We start from the raw sequence: 11,191 nt of genomic DNA on the forward strand, positions 1-11,191 counted from the left end.
GCGATTGCAAATGTATTTTCAACATGATGGCGGGCCTCCACATTTCACCAACGCCTTTACTACACATTTAAATCAACATTTTCCTCAGAAATGAATTCAAATGGTTCAAATGGCTCTGAACACTATGGGACTCAACTGCTGTGGTTATCAGTCCCCTAGAACTTCGAACTACTTAAACCTAACTAACCTAAGGACATCACACACATCCATGCCCGAGGCAGGATTCGAACCTGCGACCGTAGCAGTCGCACGGTTCCGGACTGCGCGCCTAGAACCGCGAGACCATCGCGGCCGGCCAAGTTGAACTGCAATCCGCAACAACGAAAGAGAGGCGCTCCTGAGGACCACACCTGTCTCTCAACACAGTAGCGCCCTCACACAGAGGTCAATATGGACCCGAGCCCGGAAGCACTCAGTCCCCAGCTCGTAACCTCACCTGAAGCAGCCAACACCATCAAGCAAGATTAAATAGTTATTCAAGTCTCAGACGGAAATGTACTTTCGTAAATTGTGGGCACTGTACTTCAAGAGAACAGTTTGTTAATACTCAGTGAAAGATGTAAATTGTCAAGCACTCCTGCGACAAAGTATTGTTTCGAGTTAACTAAATATTTTCATTCATCCATGTAATAAAGCACAGCAATCAAAGAACTCACAGTTATGGCTGGATGATTGTAAAGTAATTTCATCTGGTGATAACACCAAGTCTGATTTCTTTGTGCACCACAGTGTCTGAATATTGCTATCACTTTGAAGGAAATATGAGAGTGACATAAAACATAAACAATATTTAAACCACGCTTGATATTAGATTTACTCAGGGCTAAAGTCCCATGTGAGTATTATATACAGCATTATGGACTCTAGAGTAGCGTTTAACGTTCTTTTTTTTTTCAAATGTTCAAATGTGTGTGAATTTCTAAGGGACCAAACTGTAGAGGTCATCGGTCCCTAGACTTACACACTACTTAAACTAATTTAAACTAACTTATGGTAAGCACAACACACACACCCATGCCCGAGGAAGGACTCGAACCTCCGACGGGGGGAGCCGCGCGAACCATGGCAAGGCGCCCCAGACCACGCGGCTCAGACAGTAAGGACAACTGCCGTAATACTCTGCTACTCTGCTTGCCCTGTGTGGTACAAACCATCTCATGCAAAGAAAATCGTTATGGCCCTGAATGAAACCCGAAGACTGTTTGAAACCATCCCCGGCGCAGAAGTTGTATTTGCTTGCAGGTATAGCCCCGCCTGATTCAAACGTGAAGTGGCAAAGACCTGTTAATTCTCAGTCCATCTGCTTCACGAAAATCAGCCGCCATACTCTCGTCCGAAGTCAAGAAAAGTTTCTTTCAGTCTTCTGCTCCACTTCAATCAGACCCCGGAAACGTCAGGGTTGAACTACGAAGTTCACATTTCATCCGAACTATCAAAATTGAAGAATTGCTACGTGGTCACGCAGTGAGATGGTGTATGTGGAAGTCAAACAGACTGCGCACAGGTGTTGCAAGCTCCAAGGGTAACCTCAATAAACGGGACACCGAGCACGATAGAGACTCAATGTGCGGGTCACTTCATGACATGCCGCCTCTATACGGATTCGTGAACAGGATGGGGATTCGTACTCGCTACAAGCAATGCCGCCAGTGTAGCCAAACACTGGTCACAACTTGTATAAATATTTTATATAGTATAAATACTTTATTTTGTCCATTTATGTTCTGTGTAGTATTTTATAGCCTTCTGTTCCAAATTCTTTGTTTCTAAATTGTCAGTTATGTCAAACTTATCCTTGTATAGTTCATACTCTTTGTATTAAACATCTGTTTTGTTTAGTACTTCCAACACAAATAAAAAGGAAAATGACCAAGGATGAACTATTCAGTGCGGCAACAAGTGAATTTATATTGTGATCAGGTTAGCCACCACCACATATAAATTCCAGTTACTGCGAGTTGTGGATACTATTAAAGCAACAGCTAATTCAGAAAATTGTAGACAACAAATGTTACCTTTGATTACTTCTCTGAGGAGCGGATATGCATTAGCCAAAGAGCTCATTTATAGAAACACTGCCTTCATTCAGAGAGAAGCAATTGCAAATAACATTAACCACAAACTAGTTCACAGTTTTCTTGATTCAGTGTAGGAATTTTTAATGCAACACATGGCGGCTTCAACCAGAACTGCTTTTTGTATGATACAAGAGCACTGTGCCTATCAGTTCCGTTATACACTTACATCGTCGAAGTGTATATTGTGACGTACATTATTACCTACTTGACACTAGATCTTTCTTCTAGGAGATGGTCATAGTAACGTGAGTGGGAAGGCCACAATAAACGTCGTTCTAAACTTTGAAATTTTGCTTGTAATGTTCGAGCTGTTGACTGTGCGAGTGTTAGAGAAGCTTAAACTGTTTCGGTTTGAACAGTTACGGCGAATTTGCGGCCAGATTTCGCTGAAACGCATCGCGTCGTAAATGTGAAGCGGCGACCGGTACCATTCACTCAATAATAAAACATCTCTCGGGACCCATTGCAACAAATAGTAGTTACGATTAATTGTGCCCTCGCGTGGCAGCTGCAGGACTTTCGCTACAGCTTGTGTTCCGCCTGCGCGCCTCTCGGTATTTTTTTTTCTTTTATTTTTTAACGCCATGTTCAAATGGATTAAATTCCACAACAGACGCCTCACTGAGCGCACCGGGGCGCCACTGCAAGTGCGAGAAGGGCGCGCGAAACGTGTTTACTAAACCTCAGACGATGTTATTTTAAACTGCCGCTTTGCCACAATCACTAGATATTTCATTCACAACGTGTAAGTCCGTCAGCTTTCATTAGCGTTTCAGGAACAGACTGCCGTCTCCCTCAACGTGGTATTAAGCGGGGTCAGGTCAAAGCTGGTGGCTGCATTTGTTTTCACACGTGACGAGCTGTGCAGGTGACCGATAAGAACAAATACGTTTATATTTTGCTGCTGCCGTCGCGTTTTCCTTTGGAATATATTTTTTCTCGTTGTTGAAAGGAGAAACCGTTGGTTGTATAGTCAAAGGGATTTCTGGCATTTCCAGATGAATCCAGCCAAGTGAACTCAAGTGAAAAGTCCCGCTGCTACAATATCACGCACAAGTGTTTTACCTACGTCACCATTTGATAACAAAATATCCTGCAGATTCTTTAAGAAAATGTGTTAACGTAGGTTTGCATTAATTTCCCATTTGCTGTTATCCAGTATGAACGACATAAGCCACTCGAGGAAGATTTCGGTTAATGTGCTGAAATGCGAATATTTTTAACACTTTCTTTGCGGCTATTGTCGTAGCGATGAAAGTACTGTGGAAATGAGTACATGTAGGTCGTTTCCTGACACACTGAACAGGAGCGTTACAATACTATGTCTCCCATGATAGCCAACAACAGCTCGTGCATAACACAAGAAGAGCTACTTATCATTTTGTCCTTCCTCAGCAGGAGTCAAAAACATTACGAAAGTGGTAAACAAAATTGTATATCATATCATCAAGAAGTTACAGTATGGACATTTACTGAAACCGTGTTCAAAGAGGCTGTGAAGAAAGATAAAACGTATTTAGTCATTAAATGCAGCACTGTCACGGAAAGCTACAACCATTCCTACTTTGCAACACTAAGCCCATTAAACGGACAGTTGGAGAATGTGATCATTAAAATCTAAAACCAATGTTGTGACGCAATTCACGAAGCTATGTTGACATTCATTTCAATTATTTCAATATTGATGACAAAAAGAAAGAACCACTGATGCTGCCGCGCGGGGTAGCCACGCGGTCTAGGGCATCTTGCACGGTCCGTGAGGCTACCCCCGTAGAAGGTTCGATTCCTTCTTCGAGCATGTGTGTGTGTGTGTGTGTGTGTGTGTGTGTGTGTGTGTGTGTGTGTTTTGTCCTTAGCATAAGTTAGATTGAGTAGTGAGTAGGCTTATGGACCGATGACCTCAGCAGTTTGGTCCCATAAGACCTTACCGCAAATTTCCAATGTCCACAAATGTTGTGGCACCGCACAGTTAACTTCACCAAATGCCAAATAAAATTTCCGTATTTTAGCAATAACTAGGCAGTGTAGGGAGAGCTAAGTAGTCTAATCCGAAACAAGTTTAGTTCTCTCTAGATTTGTATCGGCTCAACTTGTAGTCATCGTTTTATTTATTTCGTACAACCCTGTATGAATCAGTTACGTAAAACTACAAACGCAAGACACTGTAATCAACATGGGGCCATCATTCAAACAAACTGCATCTATGTTGTAATGCAACTGGATTGAAACTGTGGGAGCACACCGATTCTATTAGCACATACAGGGTGTTTGACTATTCTAAGGACAAACGAAAGTGGTGAGTAGAGAACAAAGCAATAAGCTAAAAGCTCTAATAAACAAAGGTCTGGAAACCAATGGTTTCCCCAGTGCGATGTATTAGGAGTGATATACATGAAACGTATTCCCAGTTGCAAATGTGGACAACCATCAACTCTACAATGGAATGACGACAATGAAAACTGTCTCGAACACGTATTTTCCGCTTATCGTGAACGGTCGCCTTACGACTAGGCTATCCGAGCACTCTCTACAGCCACACACAAACTTCCATATGCCGTCAACCATGTGTCTACAGCCTGCACTCGTACATTCATTACGTATATTCCCGCACAGGGGAGACATCTTAAATGAAAGGCGCTTGCATGGTGTCGGCGAATAAATACGATATTGCAATGCCTCTGTTGTTCAGAATTATGATTCAATACTCCTTCGGAGGGGCATGCATGTCCACAGGAACAGGCACTGCGTTATGAAATACATGAAGTGTATTCGAATTTGCGAATATGGACAACCATGGGCCGTATAATGGAATGATAACAAAATTTGTGCCAGATCGGGACTCGAACCCTGCCGCAGTTCCTTTTCCTTTGGGCATGCATTCATGTCTGAAAGAACACATGAGAGCTACTACGGACGAGAAATACCCATTTGCGAACTTTGCTGGATCGAGAAAACCATTTGCGACGTGCTACGGCTTTTTCCTGTATGCGCGAGACCGGGAGAAACGCACTGGGTAATCACAATAATTTTAGTTCAAAGTCAATCATCTAGTAAAACTAAATGGCTCGAGCCCCCACGTGCTTCTGCATGAAAAAACAAAAAAGAACAATTATCACCCAAGCACCTACATAGCATGCATCCCCTTGGGGTTCCCTAAAATGTGGTTGGACTTATTAACTAAATTGGCTACGTTACGTGTGAGGGGTGCCAACCACATACGCTGCACTATCCCCAGTAATTTTAAATCAATGCCAAGTTTATAAGAACACATGTTAGCAGGCAGGAATAATTTTTAGTGAACACAACACCGTTTTAACTAACTGGAGTTTATTTTGACTTGTTCAGGACAGATTTGACCGAAATACTGTTAAGTGTTATTGATTAGACCTAAGATATTTACCAAGTTAGTTAAACAGCGTCACTCAAATACTAATCACAATCATTTAGCAATTATTCACTTAATGTTTCTTTTTAAATAGCTGAAACCCCAAGATGAACAAAGTTCCGAGTGGAGAATACTTCTCGAAAAAACAATAATAAACCAAACACAATCCGAATTCCAACTGCAAGCTGAAACCGCTATGTCCCCCAGCGGTTGTTCAGAATTAATGTTCGACACGACTTCGCGGTACGAAAATATTCTTATAGAACTTTTCATTATTTGAAATACTTCCAGTGCATAAATAACTGATATTATTATTGTATTACCTATTTCCTTATGTCTATTTTTCCGTACTGCCGCTATCTTTATAGTTCCTATTTTTTATTTATCAAAATTCTGCGTTTTTAATCACGAAAACAGCATTCCGGCTCCTCATTTGATAAAATATATAAAAAACGTTTTATAGATATATTGATACTACTCATTCAGACCTTTCATTTGACACATCGTTCGTAAAATTTTGTCAATGCGTCTCCAAGATGTCCAATTCTTTACAATCTGACTTAGTAAAATATTCAATTTATTATAATTCAAAAACTACCAAGGCGACTGGAGGCGCTATTATATAACCACAACCGGCCATTTTTCTGCTTTAAAATGAGCCTACAAGCTCCTTTGTGCCACGTTGGGATCGGTTTTTATTTATTTCTACATCATACATTCACTTTAGCTCTATGCTAAAAGCGGCCCAGAGGAAGCCCGCCATGAGCCAGCGTGCCGACCGTTGAGTTTCCCCGTCACGTGGTTAGACGCCAAACTGAGCGTATTCATTTTAAATTACCGCCATCTGTCGGTCAGTGCCGAAACTAGGACGATTCTGCTGCTGTCAAGACTGCCGACACACCCATCTTAGGAGAAAACACGCCAGATTCTCGACTGCCACTTTGCCGCGATTTTTACTACAGAAACTGCAGTCTTCACATCCGCCGCCCCCCCCCCCCCCCCCAAAGCATGTCACCTCACACTTTGCATTACAATTCTGAGCAACACAGGCACTGCAGTATACGAGGTGCATTCAAGTTCTAAGGCCTCCGATTTTTTTTCTACTTAACTACTCACCCGAAATCGATGAAACTGCCGTTACTTCTCGACGTAATCGCCCTGCAGACGTACACATTTTTCACAACGCTGACGCCATGATTCCATGGCAGCGGCGAAGGCTTCTTTAGGAGTCTGTTTTGACCACTGGAAAATCGCTGAGGCAATAGCAGCACGGCTGGTGAATGTGCGGCCACAGAGAGTGTCTTTCGTTGTTGGAAAAAGCCAAAAGTCACTAGGAGCCAGGTCAGATGAGTAGGGAGCATGAGGAATCACTTCAAAGTTGTTATCACGAAGAAACTGTTGCGTAACGTTAGCTCGATGTGCGGATGCGTTGTCTTGGTGAAACGGCACACGCGCAGCCCTTCCCGGACGTTTTTGTTGCAGTGCAGGAAGGAATTTGTTCTTCAAAACATTTTCGTAGGATGCACCTGTTACCGTAGTGCCCTTTGGAACGCAATGGGTAAGGATTACGCCCTTGCTGTCCCAGAACATGGACACTATCATTTTTTCAGCACTGGCGGTTACCCAAAATTTTTTTGGTGGCGGTGAATCTGTGTGCATCCATTGAGCTGACTGGCGCTTTGTTTCTGGATTGAAAAATGGCATCCACGTCTCATTCATTGTCACAACCGACGAAAAGAAAGTCCCATTCATGCTGTCGTTGCGCGTCAGCATTGCTTGGCAACATGCCACACGGGCAGCCATGTGGACGTCCATCAGCATTCGTGGCACCCACCTGGATGACACTTTTCGCATTTTCAGGTCGTCATGCAGGATTGTGTGCACAGAACCCACAGAAATGCCAACTCTGGAGGCGATCTGTTCAACAGTCATTCGGCGATCCCCCAAAACAATTCTCTCCACTTTCTCGATCATGTCAGACCGGCTTGTGCGAGGCCGAGGTTGTTTCGGTTTGTTGTCACACGATGTTCTGCCTTCATTAAACTGTCGCACCCACGAACGCACTTTTTACACATACATAACTCCATCACCACTTGTCTCCTTCAACTGTCGATGAATTTCAATTGGTTTCACACCACGCAAATTCAGAAAACGAATGATTGCACGCTGTTCAAATAAGGAAAACGTCGCCATTTTAAGTATTTAAAACAATTCTCATTCTCGCCGCTGGCGGTAAAATTCCATCTGCCGTACGGTGCTGCCATCTCTAGGACGTATTGACAATGAACGCGGCCTCATTTTAAAACAATGCGCATGTTTCTATCTCTTTCCAGTCCGGAGAAAAAAAATCGGAGGCCTTAGAACTTGAATGCACCTCGTAGTATATATTACGACTGCTGAGTGCTTGAACGCCTTATAATATAATCAGATGTGCACTCGGGACAACACGTTACAGTAAGTTCTCCACATTGCCGCCTTTCATGTGGAGGAAGGCTTCAGTATGCTTTCTCATCGGTGTCCCTGTACATTTAAATACCCAGGCGTTATCAGAATGCACTGATAACGATCTACAAAAGGTTGCTCGAGTTTATCGACTCCATCTAATGGGCTGTAATACACCAAGCCTCTTAAATAACCCCACAAAAATATCGAACTTATTCAAGTAGCAGAACCTGGGAGGCCATGGTACTGGCGAACCATGACCTATACACTTGTTGTCGAAACGCTATTTATCGGTACTCATATGTAACCGGAATGATGATAAAATCAAACGATAGCAGCTTGCCATTTCGTAATTCACGCCTCACTTGTGGTGTTTCGAAATAAATGTAGCCTTGGATATTAACAGTGTTGTAACATTGCCACGATTGCATTGTGCATATGTCGTTTCAGGGAAACCACTGGTTTCCGGACCTATGTTTATAAGCATTACTTGCATTTTTCATTATCCTCTACTCGCCTCTACAATAGTCGAACACCCTGTACTCGTATTTTCTTCCTATGTGTGGCTCTTGTGTCCGCAGTAGCTTCGAATTATTAAAAGGTTTTAAACGTGTCTTTGCAAACTACTATTAAAAATTGCATATTTCTTTTATCATTCGACTTTCGTTTCTTTCAGCTACAACATGGGCAGTGACGGTAGCATTTTTGATTTCCCCTTACATCCTGAAGTGTCCACTGTTGGCACATTTTCTAGGTACTCCTGCATTCAGCATCGGTATTTTTGGGCTATTTTCACCTTCGCTTGCAGCACTAAACACCTTTCTTGATCCAAAACACGGCAAAAGTTTGGCTCGGTGGATTTTCCGACGACGGCGTTCCCGACCCTTCTGCAGGTGCAGCAGGCACCCGTGGCTCTTCTGACCAACGTTTTGTACCATTGCGTTTCCGACCAGAGCTTCCGCCACTGTTGCAGCTTCCTTCGACGGTCAACAAACCCACGGCTAAAACATTTATGGTCGAAAACACCATGACGTTACTGATTGCAAAGTTATGGTCGGAAAGTCCACGGTACCAAAGTTTTGTTCGCTAGAGTTTATTTATGTGATCCTGTAATCAAATGATGATTATGTGAGTTCGTGCCTTTTCATAGGGTTCCGTAAGTCGAATGGTAAAAACGGAACCCTTATACATTCGCTTTGTTGTCCGTCTGTCGGTCTGTCAGTCAGTTAGTGCGACGGTTCAGAAACCTTTTTCTCAGGATCGGGTAGACGTATAAAATTGAAATTTATATCAAATACTAAGGTCTTCCTCGCCGGTGTAAAAAATTTACAGTTGTATGTCAATGAAATACTCACAAACCCACTCATCAAAATCTATAGGGTACTTCCCGTTGACCTACAATCACGAAATTTCGCAAGAAGCTAGGTACCGAAGTACAAGTACAGGAAGAGATTCTAAAATCGTTAATTTGTAATAACATCAAAAGAAAAAAAAACCTTTTTTGAATTTGCTATCCCTCTGTCTGTCCGTTGTTAAGACCCCTTTTTCTCAGGAGCAGGAAGACGTATGAAATTGAAATTTACGTTACATGTTAAGGTTTACTTTCCCTTTGCGACTTAAGACATTTAACCTTCTAAGCCAATGCAGTCATAATATACGATTAATTATGCATTTTGATATCCGAAAACTCACTCATCAAAACCCATAGGGTACTCCGCATTAACCTAGAATCACGAAATTTTGCAGGAAACAAGGTTCCACGGTAGAAGCAAGGGAAAAATTATAAAACTGTTTATCTGTAATTATATCACGCGAAACAAATATTTTTTGTCATGTTAGGCGACTGGTTGTCTGTCTGTCTGTTAAGACCCTTCTCTCAGGAACAAGCAGACGTATCAAGCTGAAATTTATATTGCACACTTTGGCTATGGTCCTTGGCGGTGGAAAACATTTAAGTTTCTACATCGACGCAATCAAAAGATATTGCCATTTATGTCACATATTTTGATACCTTGCCAATATCGCATAGATAACAGGCAAAGAACGTTGAAATTCTAGATTCCAGAGATGGATGAACTATCTATCCACAAAGTTAAGTTTGTATGGAACCCTCGGTGCGTGAGTGCTATTCTTACTTATCCGGATTTTTTTCTCTCTCTGTATAGTTGTGTGGAAAGGCAGCAGTTTCGCACATGAAACAATATATTATTCGACTGAGTTAATCTTGGGAAAGCTTAGAAAATTACTAGAACAGTTTTTCATGGTGGTAACCTAGAAGAGACGGTGAATACCAGTAACAATACTTTACAAGATACATCCGTGTATGGAATGGAGGAACACTTAATACACAGTATTCCGCAACGTGAGCTCCGTTGCAGTGATTTGCATAGTATAGACATAATGTAATACTGTACTCACCTATACTTGGGAAACGGATGAGAATACAGTAGCGGCTCTTTTCTAGCACGTGCAATAGCAGACAACAATTATTAGTCGTGGCAGCGCCAGTCACCTACATTAGAAAAAACACGCATTAGCATGAGGAATACGGCTTCTCAAAGCAGCAACAAAAATGGTGATATATGTTAAGAAGGCTGCGTTGCCTCGAAAGAGTGTTTTTACCACGTACATCTGGAATTTTGCTAGTTATCTTCAGTTCATAGTTTTTATTCTCTAACATGTGCATAGGATAGTCTCCGATTCACACTGTTTAATTGCAGAGCTACTTCACTTAAAGAACCTACACGTATTTGCGCTTCAAACGACCTCGTACATGTTGTTATTGAGTGTCTCTATTTTTACTTCTCAAGTTTTACTGTTGAGTTTGTCACTTTGGAATATATTGACTAATATTAAGCTGATGTATTCTTCTAAAATGCGCGCCATTGCTTTACCAATGCATATAAAACGTTTTCCTACAAGCTTTTGTACACACAAAAGAGGTAATCACTTTTCTATGATGTTGTTCCTCCATCTCGGTGTCATTTTTATGAAAATCAATATACTTCCCGACAAACTGGAAGCCTGCTGTCTCTGCCTCTAGTACCCCTAATTGGTATCTTCTCTTAAGAGGCATCTTTCAGATCTGTGAAATTAAAATGGCTTCTTTTGTGATTATTCCGTGTGGTTTGCATCACTTGAAACTGAAACTTTCGTGCAATACAAGCAACTTTTAATGAGAGAAGTAGTCATCAAACCGTCCTGTCAATCTGATAGTGGAATTTCCTTCGTTATAACCATGTGCAATCTCTTATCAACGTTATGAGTAACCAACTTAGAACACGCT

The 11,191-nt window shown here is 41.9% G+C and overlaps 1 protein-coding gene across 1 annotated transcript in view; it reads right to left on the reverse strand.

Moving 5' to 3' along the window:
* Positions 1 to 10,417, reverse strand: part of LOC124594036 (probable inactive tRNA-specific adenosine deaminase-like protein 3) — a 376,463-nt gene extending 366,046 nt beyond the window's left edge. Inside the window, exon 1 of the mRNA XM_047132386.1 lies at positions 10,324 to 10,417. The gene's annotated coding sequence lies outside the window, so the exon portion shown is untranslated. The remainder of the gene's footprint in view (positions 1 to 10,323) is intronic.
* Positions 10,418 to 11,191: the final 774 nt, after the last annotated feature.

This window comes from Schistocerca americana, chromosome 2 (assembly GCF_021461395.2).
Source record: "Schistocerca americana isolate TAMUIC-IGC-003095 chromosome 2, iqSchAmer2.1, whole genome shotgun sequence".
NCBI classification, from domain to species: Eukaryota; Metazoa; Arthropoda; class Insecta; order Orthoptera; family Acrididae; genus Schistocerca; species Schistocerca americana.